The sequence below is a fragment of the Macaca nemestrina genome, chromosome 2 (assembly GCF_043159975.1).
Source record: "Macaca nemestrina isolate mMacNem1 chromosome 2, mMacNem.hap1, whole genome shotgun sequence".
Lineage (NCBI taxonomy): Eukaryota > Metazoa > Chordata > Mammalia > Primates > Cercopithecidae > Macaca > Macaca nemestrina.
This window is the reverse complement of record NC_092126.1, coordinates 39,676,970-39,694,534: the sequence shown is the minus strand read 5'-3', so window position 1 is coordinate 39,694,534 and position 17,565 is coordinate 39,676,970. Positions and strand designations below refer to the sequence as shown.

Below are 17,565 nucleotides of genomic sequence, written 5' to 3'. Positions count from 1 at the left end.
AATAATAATTATGCCTGTAATGCTACCTTGGGTAAAAAGAGGGGATGCGGAGCAGGGACAAGGGACACATGTCCATTTTGATGAAAGCAGGGTCAAAAACCAACTGAGTAGAGAGAACAATTGTGACCCAGTCATTTTCCAACATGGCACCTTTTGTTTGTTGCCCCTAGGGATTTATCTATCCCAAGGCAAAGCACCATGCTCAGGAGAGAAGCATACATCTATTTTTTGGGTTTTGGTTTTTTGTTGTTTTTTGTTTGTTTGTTTGTTTTTTGTTTTTTTGGTGTAGGGGGTGGATGGAGTGTTGCTCCGGTCACCCAAGGCCGGAGTGCAGTGGCGTGATCTCAGCTCACTGCGACCTCCACCACCCAGGTTCAAGTGATTCTCCTGCCTCAGCCTCCCAAGTAGCTGGGATTACAGGTGCCCACCATCACCCCGGCTATTTTTTGTATTTTTAGTAGAGACGGGATTTCACCATGTTGGCCAGGCTGGCCTCAAACTCCTGACCTCAGGTGATCTGCCCACCTCGACCTCCCAAAGTGCTGGGATTACAGGCATGAGCCACCACTCCCGGCCTATGCCTCTGTTTTCTAATGGGAGAATATGAAGGCAGACGGAAAAGAAGAATCTGCAGACCTTGGGCATGTTCCCAGGTAGATAAATATTAGGAAAGAAGACATGTGGAATCTGGGGATCTAAACCATCTGTGTGCCCTCATGCCTCCTGGAAAGTCTTTGGGTTCACTAGTGGGGATGCATTCACCAGTCTGAAGACCATAACACCAGAATGGCCTGACGTCTAAGATGCAATGAAATAAAACTTTAGAGTTCTAGTTGAGAAGGTATGCACTGCCTCACTGCTCCTACATGCTGAGGGCTCCCTCATGGATGCTGCAGTGTCTTAGGACAAGCTTCAATTCCCAATCACCGTTATCTACCAAGTTGGAATGATACCAGACTTTTCCTCCATTCCATGAGCCAAGAAACCAAGAAGGAGACAAGGGAGGAACCCCTCCTAGCACTTTAGCAAGACAAATCCTGATTTTTCCCCTACACAGAGTCAATATAAGAGGTCCCTTGCTTCCATCACAGTTTCTGTTCCAAAGACCTGTCACATAAACATCTAGCAGGGAACAAGCATGCCTAGGTGCTTATGAAAATGCATGATGTTTTCAAAACATTCTTCTGTACTTTAATCCCCCTTTAAAATTAATGTTCCTAAGTCCTGAGGCTGCTGCGATAGGATCTCAGCCATCTGCCCCTGCCTGTTCCTATGGCATCCTCTGATTAAACAAAGGGAGTCGGGCTGAAGGCACAAGGGTTTTATTTCGCAGGGGACCCATGCATTCTCTACAGGCCTCATTTAGGAATACAAACACTTTTTAAATTGATATTTTTTGAACTAAATGAATACATTGTCTTCCTCATCTCTTCTGGATTAGAGAACTGGGAAAAAGTTCCCCCCAGGACTTCTGGAGCTTTTCTATACTCATAATTTCAGATACAACTTCTCCCCTAGCAGCTCCCATACACTATCAAAATGGTATTTCCGTTTGCACAATCCTCTGCCCAGTTTCTTGTCATCTTTCTGATACATTCTATATATTCAGCTATACTAACTACTTTAGCAGACTCAAATTTTCACAAGCCACAAAATCACCTTTACCAAAAGAAATGGAGCTTAATTTTCTGTAACTCTACTCAATTTCTACCTTGAATTCTCATTTCCATTTGACAGCAGAAAACACTTTCAGGTAAATTCAATCACATTAGCGATCACTCAGACACTTTAAGTTTAATTCAGTCAAATTTTGTGTGTCTTTTATCCTGCACTCCAACCCTGTCCATACTTCCCTTTTCAGCAAGGGGAACAGCTAAGTTCCAAAAATAGCACCCAAGTCCAGGACATGAGAGCAGGCACTAAGGGAGCCTCTGAGCCATAGTCACCCTCAGCTCTCTGGTAGTATCTGCTGACCTGAGCTTCTCACCCTTTATCAGCCATTTGTGCAAGTCTCCTGGGGACGTGGGGGCTTTCTGATGCTCTCCATCAACATTCTGCAGCCTGTGAGAATCTACTTCTCCTATGCTTTTGTGGCCCTGGGGAATATTAGCAAGACTGCTACTTCTTACGTTCCAGAGGGTAAGTAGGTTACAAGTCATTACTACTCTCAGAAACCCAAATTTAAAGGAGTTTCTAGGTATCCATCCTGGTACCCAGCCTGAGGTGGGGCATGAGGAAGAAACCTCACTCCATTTCTAATCTTCTTGCCCCTTTCCCAAATCAACCTCCTGCCCTCTGGATCTGTTACTTATGCCACCACTTCTCAGTGGAAGTGATATGGCCCTCATGGCAATTTTGAAAATTTGTGAGGGTATTTCCCCGAAAACATTTTATTTAAAAAGCTTTCAAATTTATGGAAGAGTTGCAAGAATAGATCCAACTATAATTGCCCAAATAGTAAAGAAGTTTAGCATTAATACTATTATCTATTATATAATTTATTATTATTCAAGTGTCCCCAGTTATCCCAATAATATTCCTTGTAGCTGGTTTATAGTTCCATCCAGGATTCAATTAAGGATCATATAGTTCTCAAGTCTCTTCAATCTCTATTACTCTAAAATAGTTCTGGCACTTAGTGAGCAGGAGCCAAGAATAAAAGACATCTCACAATGCTTGGGATGGTCCCACCAATAAAGAATTGTTCTGCATCCTGCATGACTTGAGTATTTTTCCCAGACAGTCATACAGGTTTAAAAATCACTTATAATTACTTGCACCCAGGGCCTAATTCCACTTTATATGTAAACACACAGAAATTTTTGCACACTTTAAATATAAAATATACACTGAATTTTCTAGGACAGCAACAATAATATAAATCAGGGAAAGGTTGAACCCTCTTTTTTTAGAGACTTTCTCAGGAGTTATTCATCATTTCAGAAAAAGTATGTACTAATGGCAATACCATTTATGATGTTTAAATCACCACATAACACCTCTATGTCAGTCTGTGCTCAAGGCTGTGATATTCACTGTGTGTGGCTCAACATTCAAGTTCATGCATAGAACTACATTACAATATCCTCTACTGTAATGGTTGGTGTCTAAGCACTCAAATGTTGAAACATGTGTTTTTGTTTGTTTGTTTATTTGTTTGTTTTTGAGACGGAGTCTCGCTCTGTTGCCCAGGCTGCCAGACTGGAGTGCAGTGGCGCGATCTCAGCTCACTGCAAGCTCCGCCTCCTGGGTTCACACCATTTTTCTGCCTCAGCCTCCTGAGTAGCTGGGATTACAGGCGCCCGCCACCATGCCCGGCTAATTTTTTTTTTTTTCTATTTTTAGTAGAGACGGGGTTTCACCATGTCAGCCAGGATGATCTTGATCTCCTGACCTCGTGATCCGACCGCCTCGGCCTCCCAAAGTGCTGGGATTACAGGCATGAGCCACCGCGCCCGGCCGAAACATATGTTTTATTTTAAGTAGCTTTCATTTTGTTTTTCCTTTATATCTCAGTTAGGGTGTTATATTGATACATTTAATTACATAGTAGATCAGATTTAACCTATTGGTTTTATTTGAGGATAATAAAGGGGACTTTGCAAAGTGCCCATTATAAAAAGGGGTTTCAAATAAATTGTTAAAAATGTATAAGTTACTCAGGGAAATATGAACATGGTAATTAAGGAATTATTATTAATTATCTCTACTGTAATAATCGTATTGAGGTTATGTTTTCTAAACGAGTACTTTATTTTAAGAGATTACGTCCAGAAGTATTTTCAGATAAAATGCTATGATTTGCTTTGAAATCATCAGGGTTGTAGAGTGGATCAGGTAGAGATAAAACAAAATGTAGCATGTATCAGTAATTGTTGAAGCTGGATGGTGGCTATGTCGGGTTCATTTTACTATTTAGTCAACTGGTGTGAATTTTTGAAATTTTCGGTAATAGAAAGGTTGAATTAAAAGAAAAAGGGAGTCTGCTGGGTTTGATGGGGTTGAGAACCACTGATTTGTGATGAATTGTATTTCCAGCTTCCTTTAGGGCTGGCTCTTTTGAAGTCATATATATTTTATAAAATATATATCATATATATATTTGAAAGCATTGGCTCTCAAGAATGTTGTCTTTATTAGTAGTTTTTTTTTTTTAATGTATTTGAAACTCAACATCCAAGACTTGACTCTTTCTGTGTTCCTTTGTTTATTTCCTGTAATGAATGTGGCAGACTGTGTAGGAGAAAGGTCATGGGGGAGAAGGGTGGAAATAGTGGGGACAGGGAGGTTTGGGAACCACTGGGCAAGGGAGAAAAAATCTTGGTAAATATCCATTGTCCCACTATACTGCCTCTCTGCATTTCAAAATAACTCTCCTGGTTACATTAACTCCTTTTCTGGTATGTGAAATACTTCCAGCTACAGCATGATGGACAAGTCGCAGTGTCGGCCTCTGCCCCCCTCTCCAGCCAGCCCTCCTCTAACCACAAGCAGAGGGTCTCGTTCTCTTCCTCTCTCGGCTTGTTTTTAGTCTAGTTTCTCAAAAATGGAACCTACTCTGGGTGGGGCATTTGTTTATGAATGGGTGTCAGGCTGGGTGCTCAGGGGACAGAGAACAAAATAGATGGCGTTTGGCCTCAGAAAGACCAGTCTAAAAAGGATGAGGTGTGTGCAGAGGAGCAGCCCATGACTGTGACAGCAAAGGCAGGGATCCTGTCTCAGGTTCTGAGGCTTCTGCTGAACAGCCCCTGCTGTGAGCTTTGCCCTCTCTGAGAAGCTCTCCAACCTCCTCCGGGAGCCTACAGTTGAATTGAATTGAATTGAATGAATGTTTACTTAACACCTACCCTGTACCTGGCACTTTCTTTTCTGAAATATTCTTCTCAAGACCCACCTATTTTAACTTCCTTCCCTGGTCTCATCTCTTTGGTCCACTCTGTTTTGTTGTTCATGTCTGAGCATTTCCTGCCCCAAATAGATCAGCACTCAGAGCTGTTTCTAGCCTAACATAGCTGCCTTCCAATTTCTGGTTCATTTCAAGGTAACAGAGAACACTTCCATTAAATCCAGAAACAAATAAATAAATAAACAAGCAGCTAAATGGACTCAGCAGGGAGGAAGGGCCATCGCCATCACACTCTCTCCCTTCCCCTTCCTTGCCAGAGCCTTCACAATGGTTCCAGACTCTCCAAGCCTGCAGAAAACAAGTCCTAGTGGACTCAGGTTTAAAAATATTAGGGCTTCTTCCGTTGCCCCTTTCATGGATATTTGCATTTTAAAGGAGACCAAGAGGGCCTTGATCCCTCCAGCTTCTCCAGCTTATTAACCCTCTACAGGTCCCACTTCCTGCCTTACCCTGGGAAGAATACAGGCTGATTATCAGAACCACTTTTATTAAGCTCCTTACTCCTATGCTTCCTGCCCTTCCATTTCTCCTGCACAGCAAAACTGATGAGACTAATGAGACTTAATCAGTCTTGTCAGTTGCCTGAAGCCTGACCTCCCTTCTAAATCAAAGTCCCCCTTTTCCTGATCTGCACTCCTTAGACTGGTCTTCACCCATTCCATCAGCACCTTCTCCCACCCACTCCTCTTAGCCAAAAAGCCTCACCTCCCTAGTGGAAAAAATGGAGCCAGTCAGTGAATCAGCTCATCATCCAGCTCCTGCACCTGCAGACCCTCTGGATGAGAGACACACATCACACCACAGAACTGTTCCTAAAGCACACTGACAGCCTCTATACCAAATACCACCAGCACTTTCCAGGCCTAACAAAGTGGAACTTTCTGCTGCATTTTATTTTGCTTTCCTGCAGTGCCCCTTACACTCCCTTACCTGGAAAGCTCTGACTCAACCTTCAACACTTCAACTAACACTTCCTCTAAGAAGCACTCCCTGAGCCCCCAGGTTGTCTATGTGCCCCTCCTCTGGCCCTCACGGGAGGGTCAGTACTCACCTCCATACTAACATTTATTATATGGTAAAAGTATTTCCTGGAGGTCAGGGAACAGGCCTCATTCACCTGTGTTCCTCCAGTGCCCAGGCCAGAGCCTAGCACAGGGGAGGCTAGCTGCATGCCAGGCTGAACTGAAGGTTCATACTTTAAAATGCCCTGGGCTTGCTCTGGAAACTGTGTGGTGCCATAGTCATGAGTGTCCATCAAACTGGATGTTAGTCTTGTGGAATTAGCACATGTGAGGGGTCACCACAGGCTTCAGGAGCCCCACCAGGCTGATTAGTTGACCTCTGAGACTCTGGGGGAAATGAGTCCCTATCTGTACCCAGGTGACACTTCAAAAGCTAAAGTCCTCACCTCCACATACACATGCACCAAAACAGGAGGTTGAGGCAAGCTCACTCAACCATCTATAAAAGAACATAAAAGACCTATAAATTCCCTCTACTCATGCCTGAACATTGCAGTTGGGAGTGAAAACCATGTGTTGTATTTTTCTCCCCCACATACGCCTCTTCCACCAAGGGCCAAGGAGAGTGGATATGACTCATCAAGAGTAGGGGCTTTTCTTCCTTCTCTCTGAATGCTCTTAGCACCTTGCTTAATTCCTTGCTCAGAATAGGCACTCGATAAATAAAACAAGATTTTAGGCCAGGCGTAGTGGCTCACACCTATAATCCCAACACTTGGGGAAGCTAAGGCAGGAGGATTGCTTGAGGCCAGGAGCTCCAGACTAGCCTGGGCAATACAGTGAGACTCTAGCTCTACAAAAAAACAAAAACAAAAATTTTTGTTTTAAAATTAACTAGGCATGATAGTGTGTGCCTGTAGTCCTAGCTACTTGGAAGGCTAAGGAAGAAGAATCTCTTGAACCCAGGAGTTCAAGGCTGCAGTGAGCTGTGATCACACCACTGCACTCCAGCCTTGGTGACAGAGTGAGATCGTATATCTAAAAATAAATAAAAAAAATTTTTAAATGAAATCATAAAGATTTACACCTCAGTGATTTTTTTCCAGCAGCCTGAATTTTCAAGGAATAAAATCATTGATATCTTCTGATTGGTGATCAAATGAGAGACAATTCACAATTCTTTTTGCATTGCTATTCTATTTTAAAATGCAAAATTAGTCAACTTCCTCACTTGGGGGCAGAGGGGCTTTCAGGAATCCGACAAAGTCTGCCTTTCTCAGTACATTTCCCTGCCAGCAAAGCTCTTAGGAATCAAATGTGGTTTATTTCATTTTAAGTCACCTTTTTTCTACTCGGGAAAATGAATGTTGGAGCCAGATAAGAAACTATAGTCTGCTTTCAAGAAGGTTACAAGAAAACTGCATCTTGCATTACTAATCCTTTATCTTCATGTTAACAAAAAGATTACTGACACATTTTTGAATGAAAGAAAATAAAATAGCAAATGCATCTTAGGAAATGTGTAACTTTCATGCAACACACAAATCAGTTGTTAAATGTTTTTTAAATGAAGGAAAATGCATAATAAATTTTTCCTTTGGAAGTAAAGAAACCAACTTTTGAGGATAGGAGAAAAAAAGAAAACTAGGATCAGGAAATCATCCTTTCACAGAATGTAGTTTGAATGAATTAAATGATTATACCTATAACTTTTTGATAGATAACATGTTTTCTCAAAATGATTTCATTGGCCCAGGTAAGTGTTGTTTTGTGAGGGGAAACATTTCAGAGGCTGTCTTTGTGCTTACTTCCTGCAAGGTCAGACTCCATTTCCCAGAGTTCCCCAAAGATGGGCCTGGCAGACTGAAGCCAGCTAGATGGCACTGAGTCCATCTGTGCATATAACCAAGAAACGCAATAAAGATGCCAGGGACAGAGGAGGTGATCAAAGCAATCAACAGTGTTGACAGAACCCACCCCACAGCATGGGCTAGGGTTAGGATCACCATCCTGGGCAAAAGATAGACCTGGACTCGATCCCATTCATGTGACTCACAAGCTGGGTGCCTTGGGTTAGTGCCCTGACCCCTCTGTCCTTTAGTCTCCTCCTCATTTATAACATGGAGATAATGATACACCTACCTCATAGAATTAAATGAGTTAATATTTGTGCTTAGAATGTGCCCAGCACCTAGTAAGCAGTGTATTTAAGTATTTGATGGATGAAATAAATAAAAATTGAGGAAACTCAACTGTACATGATTTAAAAAAAAAACAGTTACTATTTTTGCACAAGGAAAAAAGAGACTGAGAGCTGCAGATTACAAAATGCATGGAGGATGAAGAAAGTGGGATTAAACCCCCCAAAAAAGATGATATGAGGTACACATTAATATTATCCTCATTTTACAGATGAGGAAACTGGGGCACAAAATGTTTAAGTAACTTACCTGAAGCTGGTAAGCAAGTAAGTGGAAAAAGAATATACAATTATTTAAGTTCATTAGCAAATACCTGCATGACCATTTATCAGTTACTTAAGCTTCCACATGCATGATTTCATTTAATAAATCTGAGGCAAATGACTTACTTCGATTTTATAGCTGAAACTCCAAATAAGTATGAAATATTTGTTAGCATATGTCTGAGAAATACACAATCTCTTCTTCTGCAACTCATGTTTCTGTAATGCAAATTAGTTCATACATGACTGGGAAATAAAGAAACAACGTTAATTTAACACAGAAGTCATGTTAGTTCATGTACAATTTTTGCCAACATTTTAATGTTTTACAGAAAATGCAGCAAGCCGTGAAGGAATATGGTATTGTACATGATGCCCATCATCCAATGTTCTTCCTCCTAGTCTAGTTAGACCACATGCTCTGTCTCAGATGTGCTTATTGTGTGGTTCCACCCAGTCTTTATTTTGCCCTTGTCTGTGCAACTCATCAGCATCAACACTTCCTTACCCACGCTTTCATTAAGATTATTATATATTTTTTGAGGTAAAGTTCAAACTTTTTCATCTATTAGGGATTTAACATGGATTTTTTTTTACTGTGCTAGTATTTTTACTAGGATTGCAGTTGGTTTTTAATTGATGAGGAGGTTGCATACATTTTGAGTGAACAGGCTTCTCACCCTGTCTTCCTACAATCCCCATTATTTCCAGTGTGTGATTTTGTAGAATGTGGGGTTTTTCAAGAATGTCGATATCGCCATCATTGCAGAAATGACTGTATGAGATAAAGTGTTTGAATTTGCTCACCGTCTTCTTTTGTATATATGTCATATTCTCATCAACAATAGCAGCGGGTAGATTTCATGGGCAAATTTTTACTGGTTTGAGATGACTAGCTGGCCAATGTTTTCAGATTTTTTAATTAGGCCAGAAGATGGAACAAAATAAAATACCGGGGAAGGATCACTTCAAATCCTTTTCCCATGCCAGACCTAATTCTGCCTTTGTGGGGTCTCATTACCCATTCCCCTCAAAGGAAAGTGTAGTTATCTGATTAGTTTAGAGTCCAGAACATTGATTAAGCTGTAATTCCCATGAGTAGGTCCATTAAGCCTTAAAGAACTGAGCTCACTTAGCTGGGAGTCCTCCTCCTCTTAATGCAGAAGAATCAGAAACTTTGTCAGGGTCCAAAAGGAGTCCTATAGCCTCTCTTTTCTCTTTCTTCCTCGCATAGGCAGCTAGAGGAGGAAGTTACATCCTAGCCTGCTCTGCAGATCTGACCGTATCAATCTCTCAGCACCTCTTCAATTTTATTGTTACATGTGACCAGACAGTAGGAAATTTTTCAAACTTTTGGTTTTTGGAAGAGTTTAGAAAAACTACTTAGATCTCAGGTCCATGCAATATGCTTCAATCCAACCATTTCTGGAGAACCCTACCTGGGCACGTCAGCCATTTGTGCTCTCCTGAGGAATAGGGGTGGTTGTCAGGGCAGAATTTGGGCACACCTGAGTTTCTGGTCATACTATGCAATATGCAACACCAAATTCGATTCATGACAAGTATAAGATTCGAGTCTCACCAAGTTTACATTATAGAGTGGGATATATTCTTCTTGGTCCTCCTGCTAGGTTACCAAGGCACAAGATCGTGTTTTAAAAGTCACAGCCTCTGCCATGGGTTCCCCAGAAGCACCACTGTTTGTCTCTTCACTACCTGTGTGAAGCCTAAGGCTCTACTTAATATGCTTTTTCAACCCTGGAGAAAATGTTTTTAAAAATGAGCAACTAATGATCCACACAGTTCAGATGATGTTATGATCTTCATTTTTTCCTTACAGAGACATTCCCAAGGAATCCACTGGGTGACCAACACTAGAACGTAAATATTGGGGAAAGGTTAGGAGGCCTTTTAATTCTAATTAAAAGATCAGTAAATTCCACGTAGAAGACAACAGTGGAACTCAGTTGGTAGAAAATGTATTACCTGTAAGGAATGCACTTAATGAAAGAGTCCTCTAGAAAAAAAACAATACTAATAAAATAGGTCAAAGACTGTGAACATTGAAAAGTTCTGTGTAGTAAAGCATCCTGTTTCATTTGCCTGGCCAGCTTCTTTCTCTGGAGACACCTCTTCCCTAGTCTATGTGGACCTGAGGAGCTATCATAGGGTACTTCTTCTTCCTTCTCCCCAACTACCACAAGCATGGGCTTGAAACCCAGTCTGATCAATCAGAATTCCCACCCACCCCCCAAACCATCGCAGTGATTTCTTCAGAGATGATCATGTGACTTGGATCAGACCAGTTAGATTCTTTGCCAGGACTTTTCTGGTAGAACTTGTAAGAAATAATTCTTGCCTTTGGGGTCATAATACTGGGAGGGAGTAAGATTGTGATCTCCAGCACCCATCTTCCTTACCTGAGAAGGGAAAAGCTAGTCTATTCTGGGACAGAAAAGAATGAAATCAAAAGAGAAAAGAAGCAAAGCTAAGAAACTGCATCAGAGAAGTTCTGTTGACAGTTATTGGTTACCTAGATCCAACTGAGCTCAAATCCAGAGCTATCCCTGGACTTCTCAGTTAAATGGGCCAATAAATTCCCCTGTCTAAGCCAATTTGACTGTGGTCCCCCCACCACCCCCACCATAACTGAAAGACTACTAACTAATACAAGGGCCTTTTCTGCTACTTGCAAAGATAAACTTATGAGGACAAGAAAGATCCCACATGCAGGAATTTTCTGACTGAAATGTTGTATTGAAATAGCAGTAACCACCTTTTGAAGATGTTCCATGCAATTCGCCTAAATATCTTATTGTCATGCGTTAACCTTCACTAATGGGTTCAGGAGTGAGCTTTGGTGCTGCCTAAAAATAGACAAAAAATGAAAAGGGATTCTACAGGATCATCAGATGTCCTCTGGAAGGAAATTGCAAAGGCAAGGTGTTCCAGAACGTCTCCTCTACAATCTTCTGGTATCACCTTCTCTCTGCTTCCAATCCTGCCTTCCAAAATGCACTGATTAAAGAAGGAAAGGAGATAGCACTGACACCCACACTATGCCAGACACTGCTGGTGTTTGGCACATGTTATCTGATTTTTCTGACAAACCTATAAGGTAAGAATTATCCCCATTTTGCAAATGAGGACACCAAGACTCATATAGGATAAGCAACTTGCCCAAGGCTACATAGCTAGTACATGCCAGAGCTAAAAATTAAAATCTATATCTGTATGAATCCAAATCTCATGTTCTTTTCAGATCAGGAAGCTAGAATACCCACCACCACTACTATTTCTCGAAGGAGACAATAAACATGGTAAAGGGTGTAGAGGGAAAACTTCAGTTCAGTTAAACCATCATTTATCAAGTATGCAAGTTGCTGTGAGGAAAGACACATGTTTAAGACATGTAATAATCTATGTCAAATGTGTAACATTCTATATAAGAACATAATTGGTCTGACCTGAATCACATGGTCATTCCTAAGCAAATTACTGCTGTGTGTTAGAATTCTAATTGACTAGAGCTTGCAGTATTGTAGGGGAAACAGACTGTTACACAAACTATTGCACTTCAAGTACGAATGAGTCATGTTACAGTGGAAAGTCACATGGGACCCTAAAGCGGGAGAAACAGATTTCAACTGGGTGTGGCAAAGGAATGCTTTATGGAGAAGGAATTAACCTAAGCTTCAGAGTGAGATTTCAACAGATAGAAAGTTTGAGATAGAGAGGCCTTCTCCTTTGAATAAAACATTACATAAAGTTGGCTAACTGTACTCTTACACTATTTGGATGGTACAGGGAACTAAAAGGGGTAAGACAATGCATTGATTAGAACGGGCTAGTTTATGCTATAGTAGAAAAGAACCCCAAAAATCTCAGCTCAAGACAATAACACTTGTCTGACTTGACTACATGCTCACCACAGTGGGCTGTGAACTTTGCTTCATGTCTCTTTCACTTTAGGATGCAGGATGATGAAGCAGCCTCTATCAGGAACATTGCTGGCCACTATGACAGAAGGTGAGCGAACTCAGAACGTCACCCACCATCAATAAATGCTCCAGTTTGGAAGTGACTCCTATCATGTCCACTGACAACTCATTGTTCAGTATTAATCCAAGGCCCCTTACAATCACAAGGGCCCAAGAAATGCAATACTAACAGGTTCACGGAAAGTAAAGAGCCAGAGATATTTTGTGAGCAGAAGTGATTTCTACTACACTTGATGTAGACACTTATCCATGACAGGTCCAAGGATATGAGAAAAGGACAGTCGCACAGAGCGCAAAACAAAGTCTAGACATTAGGCCAGCAAACATAAAAACATTAAGTACCAACTATGTGTTAAGCACTGGCAATACAAAAATGTAGCTCTGTCTTCAAGGAGCTCACAGTCTGATGGTAATGAACAGTGCATGTTATGTATTGTATTGGTCCCTCAAATTCATATGTTGAAGTCCTAACCCTCAATATGGCTGTACTTGGAGATAGGGATTTAAGGAAGTAATTAAGATTAAATAAGTCAAAAGTGTGAGGCCCTAATCCAATTGGGCTGATCTCCAAATGAGAAGGAGAGACACCAGAGTTCTCTCTCCCACCATGTGTGCACACAAAGGAAAGGCCGTGCAAGGACACAGCAAGAAGGCAGCCATCTTTCAAGCAAAAGAGAGGCCTCACTAGAGGCCCCTTGATCTTGCTGTGCCCTTGATCTTGGACTGCTAGCCTCCAGAACTGTGAGAAAACAGATTTCTGTTGTTTAAGCTACCCAGTCTGTGGTATTCTGTTGTGGCAGCCCAAACAGACTAACAAGGTGCATAAGCAGACAACTATACCGTGACATAGTGAGTGCGGTGATAGACATATATACACAAGCACACAAGGGAGAGGGTCCATGCAGTGATTGGCATGATAAGAGTTTTTCAGTGTAACCGCATCTCCTAATCTTCAGTCCTGATGCAGAACCCAGGGGCAGTACCCTGACTCTACTAAGAGGCAAAGATTTAGGGGCTTTAGGCAACATCAAGAACCAACCATGAGGCTGGGCATGGTGACTATTGCCTATAATCCCAGCACTTTGGGAGTCTAAGGTGGGAGGATCACTTGGGGACAGGAGTTCAAGACCAGCCTGGGCTACATAATGAGAATCCATCTCTTAAAAAAAAAAAAAGTAGCTGGGTGTGATGGCACACACCTGTAGTCCCAGCTACTCAGGAAGCTGAGGTGAGAGGATCACTTGTGTCCAGGAGATTGAGGTTACAGTGAGTCGTGATCATGCCACTGCATTCCAGCCTGGATGGCAAAGTGAGAGTCTGAAAAAGAAAGAAAACAAATAGCCATGGTCTAGTGAACCTGGCTCTCCATGTGGCCCTAGGAGAAAATAGAAATATTTTTATTAAGATGCCCCACTGCCCTCAGACCCCTGTCAGAGCTGGTGCTTGTGACTGCCTTTGGGGGTCCTGAGGGCAGCTTGCCTGTTTGGGCTCTGCCCAGCTTTGCCCCTCTCGTAGGGGCTGAATGTGGAGGCCAGGCCACTATGCTTTCTACAGACCAACCTATTGCCTGAGGCACTGAGAGCTTCTATTTAAAAAAGATCAAGCATAAAAACCCATTGCTACCACCACAACCGGCTCTTACCTGCAAGTACCACCTACTGGCGGGGATGTTGATCTGCACATCCCAGCACAAAATCTGCTGACACAAGTACACAATGCTTGAGAACATGACATGGTTCTCAACATCTCTCCACCCCAGCTATGAGCCTGCACACATACCCAATACAACACTACTACTACAACCATCATTTGAGAAAACCACCACACTAAGGATATCTGTAACCAAGGAATTCATAGAGAGTCTCTGCCACTGAAAGCACTCAGAAGCAAAGCCTAACAACCCTACTCAACATATATTATAGTTGCATTCTTAAGGGGAAAAAATAAGTTCCACCCAAATGAAAGTAAATTCAAAATTAAGAAGTGACAATTCCCCCAGATGAAAAGAAACCAGCACAACAATTTTGGAAGTATGAAAAAGCAGGGTGTTATTACTCCCCAAAAACAATCACATTAACTCTCCAGCAATGAATCCTAACCAAAATGAAATCTTTGAAATACCAGATAAAGAATTCAAAATATTGATGTTAAAGAAGCTCAATGCCATACAAGAGAAATCTGAAAGCCAATATCAGAAAATCGATTCAGGATATGAATCAGGAATTTACCAACAAGATAGATATGTTTAAGAAAAAAAACCTGGCGGGGCACGGTGGCTCATGCCTGTAATCCCAGCATTTTGGGAGGCGGAGGTAGACAGATCACGAGGTCAGGAGATCGAGACCATCCTAACACGGTGAAACCCTGTTTCTACTAAAAATACAAAAAATTAGCCTGGCATTGTGGCGGGCACCTGTAGTCCCAGCTATTCGGGAGGCTGAGGCAGAAGAATGGCGTGAACCCGGGTGGCGGAGCTGGCAGGGAGCTGAGACCGTGCCACTGCACTCCAGCCTGGGTGACAGAGTGAGACTCCGTCTCAAAAAAAAATAGAAAAAGAAAAAACCTAACAGAATTTCTGGAAATGAAATGTACATTGAAATAATTACAAAATACAGTTGAAAGCTTCAACAATAGATTAGATCAAGCAGAATCTTCTGCTTTTAATTTTTAATCCAGTCAGACAATAATTTTAAGAATATTTTTAAATTAACAAATTATTCAAGAAGTATGAGACTACACAGAATGTCTGAATCTATGAACAGTAGGTATTCCCGAGGGAGAAGAAAACACAAGAAGTTTGGGAAATCTATTTGAAGAAACAATTGAGGAAAACTTTAATCTGCAACAGATCTAGACATGCAGATATAAAACTCAGAGGTCTTATAAAACAATTACACAAATGAGACTGCAAAGCAACTAGATAACAGCACCATGACAGAAACAAAACCTCACATATCAATATTAACCTTGAACATAAATGGATTAAATGCTCTGCTAAAAGATACAGATTGGGCTGGGCGCGGTGGTTCACGCCTGTAATCCCAGCACTTTGGGAGGCCGAGGTGGGCAGATCACCTGAGGTCGGCAGTTCAAGACCAGGCTGGCCAACATGGTGAAACCCCGTCTCTACTAAAAATACAAAAAAAAAAAAAAATTAGCCAGGCGTGGTGGCAGTCACCTGTAATCACAGCCACTTGGGAGGTTGAGGTAGGAGAATCACTTCAACATGGGAAGCAGAGGTTGCAGTGAGCCAAGATCACTGCCACTGTACTCTAGCCTGGGCTATAAGAGTGAAACTCCATCAAAAAAAAAAAGAAAAAAAAAGATACAGATTGGCTGAATGGATTTTTATATAATCATATGCTGCTTATAAGAAACCCACTTAACTGGGAAAGACACTAATAGACTGAAGGTAAAGAGAAAGACATTCCAGGCAAACAGAAACCAAAAGCAAGTAGGAGTAGCTAAACATATCAAACAAAACAGATTTTAAATCAACAAGAGTAAAAAAAAAATAAAAAGAAGGTTATTATATAATGATAAATGGGTAAATTCAACAAGATATAGCCATCCTAAATACATATCCATCCAACAGTGCAGCACCCAGATTCATAAAACAAATATAACAGACTTAAAAAAAGAGGTAGATAGCAACACAATAATAGTTGGGGACTTCCATATCCCACTGACAGCAACGGACAAATAGTTAAGACACAAAATCAACAAAGAAACACTGAACATAGATTGAATTGTAGACCACATGGACCTAACAGATATTTGCAGAACGTTCTCACCAACAACCACAGAAAATACATTCTTATCAGTGCATGAAACATTCTCCAAGACAGACTATGTTAGGCTACAAACAAGTCTCAGAAAATTTTTAAAAGTTGAATCTTATCAAGTATCTTCTTTTGAACAAAATTAGAAATCAATTCCAAGAGGAACTCTCGACATTATACAGAAACATGGATACTAAACAACCTACTATGATCTTTCAGTCAATGATAACATTAAGATGGAAATATACCTAATAAGATACTTATATTTGAAATTTTCTAGTCTTGAAAGCTGTCTTGGTCCACTTGTGCTGCTACAACAAAATACCTGAGTCTGGGTAATTTATAATGAAGACAAGGCCCAGGCAGGTTTGATGTCTGATGAGAGCTCCATCTCCACTTCCAAAATGACACCTTGTTTCTACGTCCTCTGCAGGAGATGAACACTGTGTCTTCACATGGTGGAAGAGATGGAAAGCTTGAAAAAAAGGGCAAACTCACTCCATCAAGCTCTTTTACAAAGGTACCTAATCCCATTCATGAGGGCAGAGGCTTTATGACTCAGTCATCTCCTAAAGGCCAATATTGTCACATTGGGGATTAAGTTTCAACATGAATTTTGGAGGAGATACAAATATTCAAACCATAGCAAAAGCATATTTTATAAAGGAAGAAAATTGTAAGGTAAATTGAGGTTCTACCACAAGAAGTTAGGAGAAGAAACAAGTAAAAAAATCAAAGAGTAGAATGTCAGAAATAATAAATTTAAAATTAATAGTAATAAATAAGAGAAGAAACTAATAAAATTGACAACAAATGGAACAGATAAAGAGCAATAAAATAGACAGATCTCTGGCAAGGCTGATCAAAAGAAAAAAAAGAAAAAAGCACAAAAAATAATATTAAACTTTTTTAAGTGCCTAACTATAGATTCCCTAGGTGTTTAAAAATCAAAAGGAAATGGTATGGCAAACCTTATGCCAGTCAAGTTAAAAATTGAGATTAAAATTAAAATTATAAATCGTCAAATTGCCTAAAATATAAATAGAACACTATATTAGAATCATAATCAATAAAACCATCAGGCCCTGACAGTTCTATAGTTAAGTTTTATCAAACCTTCAAGAAGCAGATAGCCCCTATATTATCAAAAAGTCCCCAAGAACAGAAAAAGAAGAAAGGTTTCCCAACTCATTTTATCAAGTTTGTATAACCCTGATATCAAAACTGAACAGGGAGTACAAGGTGGAAAAATTATAGGTTAATCTCATTCACAAAAAAGGTTAAAAATACCAAATAATATATTAGCAAAATGAACAAAGAAAATTATTTTAAAAATTGGCATGACTAAGTAGAATTTCTTACAGTATGCAAGGATGTTCTAATAGTTCAAAATTGATTATTTCACAAAATTAGATATCTGAATGGCCAAAAAAGTATATTTAAAAAATGC

At 40.6% G+C, this 17,565-nt stretch overlaps 1 long non-coding RNA gene across 5 annotated transcripts in view; it reads right to left on the bottom strand.

Moving 5' to 3' along the window:
* Window positions 1-16,627, bottom strand: part of LOC105469926 (uncharacterized) — a 68,202-nt gene extending 51,575 nt beyond the window's left edge. For all 5 annotated transcript variants that reach the window (XR_011619724.1, XR_011619723.1, XR_011619725.1 and 2 more), the window contains exons 1-2: window positions 16,441-16,627; window positions 13,533-13,650 (exon numbers count right to left, since the gene is read on the bottom strand). This is a non-coding gene — a long non-coding RNA (uncharacterized lncRNA). The remainder of the gene's footprint in view (window positions 1-13,532; window positions 13,651-16,440) is intronic.
* Between the last annotated feature and the right edge of the window lie 938 nt (window positions 16,628-17,565).